The sequence below is a fragment of the Mesoplodon bidens genome (assembly GCF_964165515.1).
Source record: "Mesoplodon bidens genome assembly, chromosome: 5".
Classification (NCBI taxonomy): Eukaryota; Metazoa; Chordata; class Mammalia; order Artiodactyla; family Ziphiidae; genus Mesoplodon; species Mesoplodon bidens.
This window is the reverse complement of record NC_138161.1, coordinates 44357867-44374104: the sequence shown is the minus strand read 5'-3', so window position 1 is coordinate 44374104 and position 16238 is coordinate 44357867.

Genomic DNA, 16238 nt, shown 5'->3' with positions numbered 1-16238 from the left:
AATCAATCAATGTGATACACCGTATTAACAAAAGATAGGATAATAATCCCATGATAATCTCAATAGACATAGAAAAAGCATTTGACAAAATTCAACTTCCATTCATAAGAAATCTCATCAAAATTGGTATGGGGAACATATCTCAACATAATAAAGACCATTTATGACAAGCCTACATCCAACATAATACTCAGTAGTGAAAAGCTGAAAGGCTTTCCTCTAAAATCAGGAACAAGACAATGATGCCCGCTTGCACCACTTCTATTCAATATAGTATTGGGAGTCCTAGACACAGCAATCAGACAAAAAAAAAGGCATCTAAATTGGAAGAGAAGTCAAGCTGTCACTATTTGCAGATGACATGATAATATATATATATATATATATATATATATATATACACACACACACACGCACACACACACACATATATATATATGACTCTAAAGTCACCACCAAAAACTATTACAACTAAAAAATGAATTAGCAAACTTGCAGGATACAGGAATCTGTTGCTTTTCTCTACACTAATAATGAGCTATCAGAAAGAGAGAACAAAAAAATCCTATTTAAAATTGCATCAAAAAGAATAAAATAACTAGGAATAAACAAACAAGTAGGTGAAAGACCTGTAATCTGAAAAGTATTAAATATTGATGAAGGAAACAGAGGATGATACAAAGAAATGGAAAGATATCCCATGTTCTAAGATTTGTAGAATGAATATTGTTAAAATATCCATATTACCCAAAGCAATCTACAGATTCAGTGAAATCCCTATAAAAATATCCATGGACTTTTTTCACAGAACTACAACAAATAATCCTAAAATGTATATGGAACCACAAAAGACCCAAATCCCAAAGCAATGTTGAGAAAAGAGAACAAAGCTGGAGTGTTCACATTCCCTGACTTCAGACTATACTACAGTCTACAGTATTATTCTGGCACAAAAACATACATATAGATCAATGGAATAGAATAGAAAGCCCAAAATAAAACTACACACCTATGGTCAATTAGTCTACAACAAAGAATATAAGTATATACAACGGAGAAGACAGTCACTTCAACAGATGATGCTGGGAAAACTGGAGAGCTACATGTAACAAAATGAAATTAGAAAATTTTCTCACATGACATACAAAATTAAACACAACATGGATTAAAGACCTGAATGTAAGCCTGGAATCCATAAAACTTCTAGAAGAAAACAGAACATTCTTTGATGTGAATCATGACAATATATCCTATATCTATTTCCTAAGGCAAAAAAAGCAAAAAATAAACAAATGAGTTCTAATTAAACTTAAAAGTTTTTTCATAGGAAAGGAACCATCCACAAAATGAAAAGACAATGTACTAAACAAGAGACAATATTTGCAAATGATATGACTGATAAGGGGTTAATATCCAAAATACATGAACAGCTCATACAACTTAATAAGCATAAAAACACAACCCAATTAAAAAAATGAACAGAAGACCTGAATAGTCATTTTTTTTCCAAGAAGATATCCTAAAAGGAACATGAAAAGATGCTCAACATCGCTAATCCTCAGAGCAAAGCAAATCAGAACCACAATGAGATATCGCCTCACACTTGTCTGAATGGCTATGATCAAACAGTCTACATATAACAAATGTTGGCGAGGATGTGGAGAAAAGGGAACCCTTGTACTCTGCTGTTGGGAAGGTTAATTAGTGCAGCCACTATATATAACAGTATGGAGCTTCCTCAGAAAACTAAAAATAGAATTGTCATATGATCCAGCAATTCCAGTTGCTAGATATATGTCTAGAGGAAAAAAACCCCCACTAATTTGAAAAGATACATGGACCTCAATACTCATGGCAGCATGATTTACAATACCCAAGATATGGAAGCAACCTAAATGTCCATCAACAGATGAAGTGGATTTAGAAGAAGTGGTTTATATATTTACAACAGAATAATACTTAGCCATAAAAAATGAAATTTTTTGAATGAAATTCTGCCATTTGCCACAACATGGATGGACCTAGAGTGAAATATATCAAAGACAAATACTGTATGTTGTCACTTATATGTGGAAGCTAAAAAATAAACAAATGAATATAACAAAACAGAAACAGACTCACAGATAAAGAGAACAAACTAGTGGTGTTACCAGGGCTGGGAGGGAATGGGGGAAAGGTAGGGGATTAAGAAATACAAACTACTATGTATAAAATAAATAAGCAACAGGATATGTTGTACAGCACAGGGACATGTAGCCAGTATTTTCTAATAACCTTAAATGGAGTATAAAAAAAAGGAAAAATCAAACCTCTATGTTGTACATCAGAAACTAATATAATATAATATTGTAAATCAACCATACTTCAATTTAAAAAGATAAAGAAATTTAACTAACTCTAAAGGAAGCAGAAATGGAAAAAAAAGAAATAACAAATGAGACAAGTAAAAAAAATTGTATAAAGTACAATATGATATCGATAATTATTTTAAACTTAAATGACCCATGTACTTCAATAAAATGCAGAAATTTTCCATTTGTATTCAAAAGTAAGGGTAACTTACCTGCTACTTATAATGCTGAAGCTTAAACATAAAACCAGACAATGATAAAGCAAAAGGATAAGAAATCATAAACAAGCAAATAGCAGTAGAAGGTTACTGGGATTATATTATTATTGACTATATTATTATTGATTATATTATTATCAGACAAAATAGACTTGGTAATACCACGGACAATTACAACAGACTGAGAGATATATTTCTTAGGAAATGATAAAATTATCAAGAAGACATAACAATCCTAAAGAAACCTAATAATAGAGCTTTCAGATAAATAAGTAAAAATTGACAAATCTAAACTGGAAATAGACAACGCTAATGTTATTATTGGAGATTCCAACATTTCATTTATCAATAATTGTTAGAAAAAGAAGAAAAAATTCAGTAAACATGTAGAATATCTGAACAACTTTCCAACCAAACACTCAAAAACAGCAGAATACATTTTAAAATGAAATATTCCCCATAGACAATGTGCATAGCAGTAATGATAGAGATATAGATGAGTAAAAGAGGATAGAGAGTGAAAAAATAAACACAAACGTATAGGGTGGATTTATTCTCTACAAAGTGCCAAGTTAGTTCAATGAAGAAAAGATAGTCTTTTTAATAAATGATGCTGAAACAATTGAATATTTCTATGGGAAAAATAAAAACATTTCCTCCCCCAAAATGGGCACTTTTGAATAGACCATTCACATAAGAAGTTTGATGAATGCCAACAGCCGTATGAAAATGTGCTCAATGTTAGTCACCCAGAAAATGCAAATTAATACTATTATAATGAGATAACACTACATAATTATTTGATTTGCTAAAAATCAAAATGCTTGACAATAACCCAGTTTTGGCAAGGAAGTGGAGCAGTTGGAACTCTCAGAGATTTTTGATTGAAATACACAATGATATAGTCATCATCAACTCATTAATAAGTAAGCAAATTGTGATATCCCAATATCACAGAATACTACTCAGTAATAAAAAGAAGCAACGTACTTATACATCAAAAAACATGGATGAATTTCAAAAGTCTGCTATGTGTAAAAATTCAAACACAGAAGAGTAAACAGTATGATATCATTTATATGAAATTATAGAAAAGGCAAAACTATGGCCAGACCAGTTGTTCCCAGTGGTGGGAAAGGGTGGCCAGAGGAGGCATGGACTCCCAAAGAGCCCAAGGATACACTTCAGTTGGTTGGAAATGTTCTGTATATTGATTAATGGGCTAATGACTATATACAATTGGCAAAATTCATAAAACTGTACACTTAAAAGGGTAAATTTTTTCTAGTTTAATTTTTTATAATTGACTTTTGTTTTTCAGCTCAAACAAAGTTCATACAATTCAGAACTTGAGATTTCACTGCCTCTTTTGCAAAAATTGAAGCTCACTCTGGTCCAAGCATATCTCTTCCGATTACTTTACCATTTCAATGTACATTAGCCACTGGCATACTTCCACTCCTACTAGTTAGGACTGCAATTTTGTATCAAAGTTCTTGCCCTTAAGGCTGCCAGATCATGTTTTACATGTTCTACCAGGAAAATCCAGCATCCCCTCACCTTTTGTAACCCAGTGGTTGACTGATGTGTGGGATAATAATTCAAATGCTCCATCTCTTCTCTCTTGTCAGAGACACGCTGAATTGGTATATACTTATGCTAGCTCCAGAGATCCTCTGCAGGATGGAACTAAAGTTGCCCTACAAAGGACTTTGCCTGTTATTGAGCCTTGTCCCAATTTTCTTACTCTCTTTCTGATTTTTACCAGAAGGTTTCTTTATAAATCACTTACACACAAATGTTCATCCCTGGGTCTCCATTGATATAACCTAACCTAAGTAAAAGAAGACATTCTTTGGTGCTCTTCATGAGCCTCCCAGTTAAAAATAAGAAAATTCCAATTAGAATTAGATAAGGTTTAAAATAAAGTGGAATTGTATTGGCAGAAGTGCCTCTGGACTGTCAAGGCTCTCATAATGCCTTATATCTTTTTTCTTTATATCAACCTAAATTATCTCTTGTTGCATAGGGTTAACTATACAATGCATAAGCAGGTGGGGTGGGAAAGGCAAATATTTATACACCACCAGAGACTATCTGAAGCCAACTCTGTTTATGAGATATAAAATGAAGGTGAAGAACTTGAATATTAAACTGCTAAGGGAGAGAAAGTAAGTATTTTCTGTGGTTTTTTTTTTTTTTTGGTTTTGTTTTAAATATTTTTTCTATTTCCAATATGTCTCTATAGAAAAATATGTACTGAAATACACTTTGGATATTGGCTTTATTGAAGGACAAGGAACAGAGTACACTGTATATGGCAGGCACTTATTAAATATTTGTTAACTCATTTTTTTGTTGAATAGTAGTAAAATGTGCTTTAAAAGAAAAAAAAATAAGATGACTAAAAGCCTCTGGTAGAAACTGGTCAAGCAAGTACATATTCATATTATTTGCTACTTGAAAAAAATTAACATGTTTTACCTGATACTTGGGTTACAGAATCAATACAGTTTCTCTAGCCAAATTGTAGGCACTGATATTCATAAAATGAGAAGACAGTACCAAGAAAGCAATAAGGTTGAGTGTGTTTGTTTGATTTTTGGTTTTCTTGGCCACGCCACGCTACATGTGGGATCCTAGTTCCCTGACCAGGGATCAAACTTGTGCCCCCTGCAGTGGAAGCACAGAGTCCTAACCACTGGACAGCCAGAGAAGTCCCAACAATAAGTTGAGTTTTGTGTGATTGCTTGATTTTATTTTAGAATGAAAGTGTTTTTTTATTGTTTTTACTTTAACCTATTATGAGGCAGACTATCAATATAGAGTATATGCAGAGATTTTGGGGGGATCAAAAAACAAAATATCTGCATTTTATAAAAAATATATTTCTTTTTAAATTTTTATCAATCACATTCATAATTTTTTACTAGTAAATGTTCCACAAGGTGTTTAAGTAATTATTTTCTATTAATATGATAATCAACTGAACAAGGAAGAAGAAAAGAATGTTAAAATACCTCTCCTGGAGGAAATTACATCCAATAGAGATATATCTTAAATCAATACTAACTATAAATTTACCTCCTCTACTCCTGGGACCATAACTAGAAATATACACCAGAAGCCCATGAGGACTTCTGTTATGGCATTAAAATCAATGACCACAAGAAATAAGAAATAATTAATATTGTGAAATCACCCCTGAGTGGCATAACATATTATCCAATTATGTGATGTCTTGAAGGTAAAATAGTTTGAAGGTGACAGTAATGATGATGGTAGGCAAGGAGGGAGAAGGTGGGAAAGAAAAAGTTAGCAATGGAGGAGGGTGAAGGAGGGAGAGAGAATTGATGTGGACAAAGAAAATGTAAGAAATATGGACAAAGGGGATGCAGGGAAACAGGCAGGGGAAAAGCAAAGAGAAAAAAATATTTTATGTAAATTTAGTTGAACCCTTTAGAAATTACTTTATTGGTTATTAAGAGTTTAGAATGTTACATTTAATTTCACTCAGTAATTTTGTCATTTTCTTAGCATATATATGAGGGTTTTTAAAGTGAGAAACAAAAATATATTTAATGATTAAGATCTGAGTTTTATAATGTCAATGTCAGATGATAAATACCAACATATATCGACATATATCTATGTATCTATATGCATACATTCATACAGGTATATACCCTTACATATTCTTATCCATATGTATAAGTATATAGACACAGGATTACACAATTTTTTTCTGTAATAAACCCTATTTTTCCTTCATTATTCAGAAAACTCACATAATTTTGCACACAGATTTTGAAAGGATTACTTATATTACCTGCCATGAAAACTGAATTCAGTAACTCTCCTCTCATTATTCTCATACACAGACAGTGTATGACTTCACCCTTAGCAATCTCTGTGTGATGCTTTTTAATGTTTTGTGCATTGACAATTGGCAGGTAAATTTCTTAGGAGTATAGACAACATATGCCACACAGCACTCAGAGAGTAAATGTTTCCTTGGGTGGCCTTTCAGGCATAGTACTGGTAAATTAAGTCAAACCTGAAATAAGTGATACGAGGGAGGTAATGCAAGTTGAAAAGTAAAAAAAAAAAAAAAAAAAAAAAACTAGTAAATGGCTATTTTGCAAGATAAATGTACATAGTTGGCTTGAGATACAAATATGTATTAGAAAAAAACAAAATTTCTCATGAAATATGCAAATTATTCTGTTACTTTTAGGCTAGCTTCCACAGAGTTAATTTGTCTTCCGAAAGAGTAGTTATTTTTTTCCTGCAAGGTTCAATGATATAAACTCTATTGAATGCAAAGGTCAAGGAATGCTGGGTGTGAGAGGCAATGATAAAAGAAGAAATGCCATCAGTGCTCAGGGCTCTAAACTTCTAAACTAGGTACAAAAGTTCAAAGATTCTCAGAACCTGGACATTCTTCCTCAGCAAAAATCTGACAGGGTGCCATTGAAATCTTGCTTAATGTATCCGCTTGGCCAAAGATCTAGCTGCACTTGGACTGACACTGGGGATTCTTTTCTTGTTTTTACTAAGTAAGCTTACAGTTTTGTGTTGTGTCACAATATCCGAATAAGCAAGATGCGTGTTCCTTCTTCTGAGGTTTGGGCCCTCTATTAGTTTGCATCTTCCAAGTCCTTTCAAATTCAGGTTATATTCTCAGTAATCTGTTTGCTCCCAAATCTAGTCATCTGAAGGTTCTCTCATTAAACAGATGTAGAACTATTAGAAATTAAAGCATATATCTAATTTGATTACATCACAAAGTATAAATTTAACTTTAATTAATCATACAGTTTAAGACAAACCATTTTTATTCTATAAATCTTAAATATTAATATAGGTTTACTTTTTGCTAAGGGTGATAGTGGGACTTGTATGCAACTCATCTTCTTGTATTCCTTATTACATGTTAAACCAAAATATACTCAGTATCAAATCCTAAATATCATAATGAATCAAGATCCTGTCAATTGTTTATTTTGTTCGAGAAGATAAAAATATAGACTGGAAAAAATTTTGTGCTATTTTAAGCTCAACTCCGAGAGTGAAAAATTACTCAGAAGAGTTTAAGAATTAGTCTCAAACACTGTATTGAACCAAAAGTCATTAAAAAATTAAGGGCTTATGTGTTGAAAGAATGTGCATATTCTACCACAGTTTTAAAAGTAGGGTGATTCTAAAAGTTAGCAAAGTATCCTACAAATAAAAATTGAAATGATAAACTGTGAGAGTAGTTAGTTACTAAATTTCTTATAAAAATAAAAGTTTTTACATAAAGAGTGGAAACAATTTGCCTAGAATATATAATAAGCTTATATATGCACATATATTTACATGCAATATTCTTTTTTCTCTTTCTATAATCTCTCTATAGAGTGCCGCCAGTGTCTTCATTTCTTCCTCCAGGTAGAAGTAATTTGAAACACTTAAATAGACTGGGAGGAAATACTTGAGGTATGCTTGAAAAATTCTTTTGAAGAAAAAATGTGTGTAAATAATAGTAACAATTAGCATGTACTTATAATGTCTCTTACTAAACACCTTATGCCATTCTTCTTTTAGTAAATAGAAATATCTGTTTTTCAATACAAAGTGTCATATGTCATAATTATCAAACATCCTTGATTTAAAATTTCATGTGATAGGGAGGCTTAGAATAGAGGAGAGAGTGTTGTTAGACTTTGAGTTAGTTAGCATACATAGTTGTCATGATCTATAAGAGTCATTATTGAGCTATTGATATTAGCTAGACAGTGTGGGGAGAATTATAAATAATGCAGGAAGAAAACTGTTCTGAAGAGGAAATTAAGGAATGAATTGGTGAAAAAGATTAAAAGGAGTCTGGACAAAGGTTTGAATTTCAAAATATAGCTTCAGAAAGTTCCAAAATATTGGGTAAATAAAGCCAGCCAATATTTTAGATTTGTAATTTTTCAAGAACTGTGAGCAAGTATATATACAATCTATATCTAAATAAAAATATAACTTTTAAAAGCAGTTTTAATTCATGCTTCATCTGTAAGAATCCAATCATTTTAAAATTTGAAATTCTCTGTAATATTTTAAATTTTGTATTCAAAGTTTTTGGATGTCTCATTTCTGTAAGTAAAGCCAATTATGCCCATGACACTAATGGGGAAAAAAATGAAAACCCTGAATATGTCTTGTTTTAATAATAAAATATTCTAGATAATTAAAATGTTTAATGTGGAAGAAGAAGTTCACAGGCAGCAACATTCATACAGCATTCAGGAATACATGCATAATAGATGTGAAGCAGAAAAACAACTTCAATGATTATTGTGCACAGTATATTGAATACTATGATGGTCAGTAAAAGAGAAAAAAATGTAGAAAACCTGTGTTTTTTTAAATGTACATTAATGATGAAAATATTAAAAATCTTTCAAACTAACTCAACTTGGCTGCTTTCTCAATTCCATTTTTATGCATTGTCTATTTTAAAAGACTATGCACAATTTACCCTCAAAGATAGTTTTCAGTTTATTATCAGTATGTAAGTTATTTATTATTTTTATAAGGCATACAAATTGTGCTTATGATCTATATTAACACAGCTAATGTTAAAAATAGCCAGAGTTGTGTGATAGCTACAGGGCTACTAAATGTGTTGATACACAAAATATTCATTAAATTTCCTAATATTTATGTAAATGAAATCCATAATATGAATTATACAAAGACACAAAATACCATCTAAGTTACTTTACCAATCAAATTTCTGGAGGTAGCATTGCAAAGGAACTTCTGTACTTAGAAAATTGAATGCAAATGTTCTCCTTCAGAACTTTTATAATCAAAGTAACATAGGAGCAGATAGGTGAAAGACTGAGTCTAAAAATATTTTCTAGAAGTAATAAAAAGTGCAAGACAATGATATGAACACTTATTCCATGCAGTACACTTTTGTGTTTGTGTTGTGTTCTTGAGTGTTATTTTTATGAAATATAAAAATTTTCTCTGCTCTCAAATATGTGGTACCATTAAATGCTTTTAGGTAAAATATTATATAAAATTATGATTGTTCCTACATTTTGCCAAACATGTGTATAAAAGAAAAAAATACAGTTAATCATGCAACTGTTATTAAGCAGGTGGCAATTTGGCATCATGCAGACAAACCATCTGGTTGATTGACTAAAATTTCACTTTTCACAGATCTCCCCATAGCATATAAATGTGTCAGAGATTCCCAACATTTTTGAACAACTGGCTGTGCTGTCATGTTTTAAAATACAGTGATGCACCAAGTGTATTTTATGACTTTATATAAGCTATTTAAAATATTTGTCAGGTTTTATTGAGTTTTTTCTCTTGCTATTTTTCAGGGATGATTCCTTGGAAAATAACTAGTTTTCTATTTTCTTTAATTGCATTCTGTGTTTAATTCTTCTTCACTTTCTTCCTTAACCCTGACCTGTAGGCATTGGTGGCTACCTTGATACTAAAATTGTTACACAATTTCAATAACTGATTGCTACTCCCGAACAACAGAGATGTTAAACTTATTTAATATACCTTAAAATGTTTGTCCTTCTATATTCTGGAAAATACATTTTATTTCTAACATTTAATTGGACAATTTATAAACTAATATACAGTTGACCCTGGAACAACACCGGGATTAAGAGTGCCAACCCCTGTACCATTAAAAATCTGCATAGTCATCCCTCCCTATCCACAGCAGATTGGTTCTAGAATCTGTCATGCATACCAAAATCTTCAAGTGCTCAGGTCCTGTAGTCAGCCCTCCTTCCACATCCTCAGATTCAACCAACAGTAGGTTTTCTAATACTACATTTATTGAAAAAAAATCTGTATAAGTGGACCCACACAGTCTAAACCTGTAATTTTCACGGTTCAACTGTATATATTTTATCTATACACTTATATATTATAAAATATTTTATGAATGTAACACTCATAAAATACATTTTACAATACATGTATGTAAAATTACTACTAAAAATCAGAGAATATAAGAGATAATTAGCAGTACCACATTTGAAAAATAACCATAATTAATTTATGGAAAATATACTCTCAAATAAGTTTGATTTCCACATGGGCACACAAACACATGTTTTAATTCTGAACCAAATAAGGCTCATATATTAGATATTGTTTCAGAATGTACTTTTTCCCTTAAAATTTTGAGGTTATTTAGAGGTAGTAATTACTTTGGAAACATTTTTTTCTGCCCTTGAAGGGAAAAATACAAGTTACTATTTTTTAACACATTGTATATTCTGTTACAGGGAGATGGGAAGAAGAGTTTTAAATATCAAAATAAAATGGACTTTCCAAATAATACATGTTTCAGTTTAGAAAGTACTTTCCCCTTTACTAATTATCTGCATACATTAAGGATGTGCCATTCTCCTTCAATAAAGTCTGTGTTCCTTTGTATGAGAAATGGGTCTATGTCTCATCTATCTTTGCAATCCCTAGTAGGGCATAGAGTAGTTGATGCAGGTTTTTATTAAATAAAAAATACCACCCTGTTCTAGTTGTTGAATTCATGTGTTCATATGAAAATCAGATATATGCTATTTTTTTCTTTTATTGTTCCAAGTGCAATCCAGACTACCTGATTTTTGGCACCATACTTGTTTGTATTCATTGTGGAACTAGCAAAACTGTCTTTATTTACACTATTTTGCTAATACTACTGTGTCTGTTTTTAAACAATAGACAGTTGCTACTTTTAATTATTACTGTTTTTAAACAGTAGATATTTACTATGCTCAATTACTATTTTTAAAAATCAAAGGACACTATGGTCCTAATTAAAAACAATAGGGATCATAAGAGACTTCTATGAATAATTATAAGCCAACAAATTGGACAATCTAGAAGAAATGGAAAAATATCTAGAAACATACAAATTTCCAAGACTGAATTATGAAGAAATGGAAAATCTGAATAGACTGATTACTAGTAACAAGATTGAATCAGTAACCACAATCCTACAACAAACAAAGGTCCAGGACCAGAGTGATTCACTGGTGACTTCTACCAAACATTTAGAGAAGATTTAATAACCATACTTCTCAAACTATTTCAAAAAGTTAAGAGAACACATCCAAACTCATTTTAAAGGCTAGCTTTACCCTGAAACCAAAACAGACAAAGAAACTACACAAAAAGAAAGTTTCAGGCCAATATACATGATGAACTTAATGCAAAATTTCTCAACAAGATATTAGCAACCAAGTTCAACAATTCATTAAAAGGCTGGTACACTATAATAAAGAAGGATTTGTTTCAGAGGTGCAAGGATGGTTCAACATTCATAAATCAATCAATGTAATACACTGCAATAACGAAAGGAAGGATAAAAATCTTATGCTCGTCTCAAGAGATGCAAAAAAAAATCGTTTGACAAAATTCAATACTTATGATAAATACCATTTATGAGTTATAGAGGGAATGTACCTTCATATCATAAAGGTCATATATGACAAGCCCACAGCTAATATTATACCCAGCATTGAAAAGCTGAAAGCCTTTTCTTGAAAATGAGGAATAAGACAAGGATGCTCACTATTGCCACTTTTATTCAGCATAGTATTGGAAATGATAGCTAGAGCCATGAGGCAAGAAAAAAGGCATCCAAATTGAAAGGAAGAAGTAAAATCGTCACGATTTGCAGATGACATGATACTGTATATAGAAAATCCTAAACTCTCCACCAAAAACCTGTAATCAATTCAGTAAACTTTCAGGATACAAATTAACATACAGAAATCTATTGCACTTCCACACATTAATGATAAACTTTCAAAAATAGAAATTAAGAAAACATTTATAACTGTATCAAAAACAATAGAATGCCTAGAAATAAATTTAACCAAGGTAAAAGACCTATACTTTGAAAACTATAAGACATTTATGAAAGAAATTTGAAGAAAACAAAACAGAAATGGAAAGACACACTGTGCTCATTGCTTGGAAGAATATTGTTAAAATGTCCATACTACCCAAAGTAATCTACAGATTCAATGCAATCCCAATCAAAATACCAAAGACATCTTTCACAGTACTAGAACAAATAGAGTACATATGTCATGGGTATCTAATGTACACCATGGGGAATACAGTCAATAATATTTTATTAACTTTGTATGATGGAGGATAATAACTAGACTTATTGTGGTGATCATCTCATAATATATATAGACATGAAATCATTATGTTATACACATGAAAGTAATATGATATTGTATGTCAATTATACCTCAGTAAAAATAAATAAAACTTTAAAATATGGTGTCTACTTTTTTCATATGTTGCATATACTAAATACCTAATAATGATACCTTTCCCTATTTTTGTATGATATGAAGATTTGAAATTATTTTTCAATTTAAATATATATATTTCTTATATGCTATAAAATATTTTCTTCTTCAATGTGATTTAATCATATAATAATGGATCACCTAAATGATTTCTCTTACAGAATTTCTCTTTCAGAATTTTATAAAATGTACTATCTATGCCATATTCCTCAGAATCAAATGAGTTGACATTTTACAAATAAGAATAGGCAGTAGGTAGATTACAGTGGAAGAAAAAGATGCAATCACTTAAATAAACAAGCACATGAAAAGGCCAAACACTGTTCACACGAAGGATCAATTCAAAGAGGAGAGCATATGTTTACTATATACAACTGACATCAGAACACCAGTGAATAGCAGCAGAAGCATATAGCATAATATATTTTTTTATATTTTTAGAGCACAGCAAAATTAAGAGGAGGGTATAGAGATTCCCCATATGTTCTCTGCCCCCTCACATACAGAGTCTCTCCCATAATCAAATCCCTCCTCTCAAATCCCTGTTACAACTGGTGAATTTACATTGACACATCACTATCACACAAAGTTCCTAATTTACATTAGAGTTCACTCCTAGTGTTGTACATTCTATGGGTTTGGACGAATGTATAGTGACATATATCCATAATTATAGTATCAGAGTATTTTCACTGCCCTAAAAATTCTCTGCACTTCTTCACATATTCATTCTACTCCCTCACCCCACCCCTACAAAACCTTGTTAACCATTGCTTTTTTTTTTACTGCCTTCATAGTGTTGCCTTTCCAGAATGAAAAATAGTTGGAATTATACAGTAGGTAGACTTTTCAGATTGACTTCCTTTATTTAGTAATGTGCATTTGTTTCCTCCATGTTTTTTCATGGCCTAATAACTCATCTCTTTTTAGCAATAAATAATACTCCATTGTTTAGATATACCACAATTTATCCATTCACCTACTGAAGGACATCTGGATTGCTTCCAGGCTTTGGCAATTGTAAATAAAGCTGCTGAAAACATTTGTGTGCCAGTTTTTATGTGGACATGTTTCAACTCCTTTGGGTAAATATCAAGGAGCATGATTACCAGATAGTATAATAAGAGAATGTTTAGTTCTGTAAGAAGCTGCCAAACTGTCTTCCAAGGTAGCTGTCCCATTTTGCATTCTCACCAGCAATGCATGAAAGTTCCTGTTGTACCACATCCTTATCAGCATTTGATATTGTCAAGGTTCCAGGTTTTGAACCTCCTAATAATTAAGTAGTGGCATTTTATTGCTATTTTAATTTGCATCTCGCTGATGACATATTATGTGAAGCATCTTTTCATACATGTATTTGCCATTTGTATATCTTTATTGGTGAAGTGTCTATTCAGGTTTTTGGCCCATTTTTTAATGGGGTTGTTTGTTTTCTTACTGTTGAGTCTTAAGAGCTCTCTGTATATTTTGGATAACAGTCCTTTATCAGATGTGTCTTTTGCAGATATTTTGTTCCAGTCTGTAGCTTGTCTTCTAATTTTCTTGACATAGCCTTTTGCAGGGCAGAAATTTTTAATTTTAGTGAAGTCCAGTTCATCAATTATTTATTTCATGGATCATGCCTTTGTCATTGTATCTGAATAGTTATCACCATACCCAAGGTCATCTATGTTTTCCCCTATGTTATATTTTAGGAGTTTTATATTTTTGTGTTTTACATTTAGGTCTGTGATCCATTTTGAGTTAGTTTTTATGAAGGGTATAAAGTCTGTGTCTAGATTCATTTTTTTAATGTGGATGTCCAGTTGTTTGAGCACCATTTGTTGAAAAGACTATCTTTGCTCCATTGTATTGCCTTTGCTCCTTTGTCAAAGATCAGTTGACTACATTTTGTGAGTCTATTTCTGGGCTTTCTTTTCTATTCCATTGATCTATCTATCTGTTCTTTCACCAATACCACACTGTTTTGACAACTGTCTTTTTTTTTAATTCATGAATTTTTCATTCTTTTGACCTATTCGTTTTTATTGTGGTAAAATATACATAATATAAAATTTACCATTTTAACCATTCTTATGAGTACAATTCAAGGACATCAAACACATTTCATCATTGTACAACTGTCTCTACTATCCATCTACAGAACTCATCATACCTAACTTCATCTCTGTTATCATTAAACTGTTACTCCCACTTACTCCCTCCCCCAAGACCCTTGTAAACATTCCACTTTCTGTGCCTGATACCTAAAAGTCTTAAAGACAAGTTGTGTCAGTCCTCCAATTTCGTTCTTCTCTTTCAGTATTGCGTTGGCTATGCTGGGTCTTTTAACTCTCCATATATACTTTAGAATCAGCTTGTCCGTTATGATAAAATAATTTGTGAGGATTTTTATTCAGATTACACTGAATCTATAGATGATGCTAGTTATAGGTTTTATTTAAATATTATTTAACAAGTTGAAGAAGTGTCCTTCTATTCCTAGTTTGCTGAGAGTTTTTATCATAAATAGATGTTGAATCTTGTCAAATGCTTTTCTGTATTTACTGATGTAATCATGTGATTTTTCTTTTAAGCCTGTTGATTGACTTTTGAACAAGCCTTGCATACCTATGATAAATCCTGGCATAATAAACTTTTAAGTAAGTATTCACTATAAATTTTAATAATGATTATTTGGAATATAAATGGAATAAGACATGGAGATTTTATTTGTACATTACTATCTATGGCCCAGGGTATACTAAGAATGGTACACCCATTATTTAATCAATTATTATTATTGCACTGTTAGTGGTATTCTCGATTTTATTTAGGATAATAATGAAACTGAATGAATTTTGTTATTTGAAAAAAGTTAAGAAAATTAAAAGAAACTTAATGTGAAGATGATATTCAAAGCCAAGTTGTATCTTATTACAAAATATTTCCTGTTCTGTTAGATTGAAAATATTAAGATTAAACCAGTCTTTTTATTTAAATATGTTAAATGACATAAACACGTGTATGTGTTTGTGTGTTTATGTGATTCTACATGGAGCTAAGTTAAATAATACACCCAAGGCTTCCCTGGTGGCACAGTGGTTGAAAATCCGCCTGTCGATGAAGGGGACACGGGTTCATGCCCCGGTCCGGGAGGATCCCACATGCCTTGGAGAGGCTGGGCCCGTGAGCCATGGCTGCTGAGCCTGCACGTCCAGAGCCTGTGCTCCACAACGGGAGAGGCCACAACAGTGAGAGGCCTGTGTACCACACACACACACAAAAAGTAAATAATAAACCCATAAAAAATTATTTCTAAATACACATTTTAG